The sequence below is a fragment of the Nanorana parkeri genome, unplaced genomic scaffold, assembly GCF_000935625.1.
Source record: "Nanorana parkeri isolate BGI_ZX_2015 unplaced genomic scaffold, ASM93562v1 scaffold2399, whole genome shotgun sequence".
Classification (NCBI taxonomy): Eukaryota; Metazoa; Chordata; class Amphibia; order Anura; family Dicroglossidae; genus Nanorana; species Nanorana parkeri.
In genome coordinates, this window is record NW_017308667.1 from 100,795 (window position 1) to 102,188 (window position 1,394).

Below are 1,394 nucleotides of genomic sequence, written 5' to 3' on the forward strand. Positions count from 1 at the left end.
AGGGATCACAGGGCAGCAATATGGTACAGCAAATGCACAGAGTTCAGTGATAGCAATGGTGCAGCAGCACAAATGCAGGAAGAGTGCAGCGGAAGCATTGCAGCGCGGCACGGACCATTCTGCAGAAGCACAGGGGTGACAATATGACACAGAAAGGGGTTCCTGCACTACTCACACTGGATGCTCCCGTTGGTCCTGAGAGTTAGCGCAGTCCATGCATTGTAGCAGAGGCACAGGTGTAGCATTTCCTGGGTCAAAAATTAAGGCAAGAGGGAACCCTGTGCAGCCCAGCAGCAGTCTCGGGGACCACATGGGTTGCAAACAGCAAAAAAAAGGGGTTCAAAGAAAAAAAGGGGAGTCTCTGTGTCCAGAAAGCAGCTCACAGCTTTTAAGGAACTACAAGTCTCAGCATTCCCAGTCACAGCAAACAGAAGTGTAGAACTATATGTCTATCTACTTTACAGTCACCTTGACTCAGGGCTGGCCAAGATCCCAGGAACCCGGTCACCAATGCTCCTTAACAAATGGCAGCTGGCCCTAACTTTTGAGGGTTTTTTTTCTAGTTGTTGTCAATTGAGCTAAAAAAAAAAATCCTGCTGGCTTCTGGTTATTGATTTGTCTACCTCTGCCTTGACCTGTCCCTAAGATGGAGTGTCTAGCCATTGCATATAAGCAGGGGCGTCCCGAGGCCAGGTGTCACCCGGTATCTAGACCGGGTGACACCCTGCTGTGTCGTCATCGAGCATTCGCAGCCATCTGATTGATGCCTGCCCGTTTAAACGGTATCTGCATGGAGGCATATCCATATGTATATGAAGCCCTTAGTGATAAGCAGACCAGTCAACTGAAAAACTGCATGTGGTGGCAAAAGCACAGGTAGGAGACCATGCAGCACAAGTGGGGGGATCATGCAGCACAGGTGGGAGACCATGCAGCACAAGTGGGGGGATCATGCAGCACAGGTGCGGTGGGGGGGGCATGCAGAGGAATGTGTCTGAATGTGTTATGGTCTCTTATAATAGAGGTGTCTTTGGGAAGTGGGGGGGGGAGTACTCGTGTAGTTTAGTCCCTATTTAGCACAAAACATCACGTGACTGCTCTCCTACACATTACGGGGCTCAGTCGTCGGTATGACACGGATGCGGCAACATAACATTGATCATGGCATGAGAGTAGGTGGGGACCTGTATAGGAGCCGCCCACAGCCACGCCTCCTGCGGTCAGTCACGTTGCCCTCTCAGTCACGCCCCCGCCCTGTTTAGGGACAGCCGGTTGCTAGGAGACAGGAGGACGCTGAGGGGGCCGCGGCTGCAGCGAGAGGCTCTCTCGGCTGTTTCCCGTAAAGGACCGGAGAGGGTTCTCTGCGGGGAGCGAGGGATGGTGACGGTGTTCAC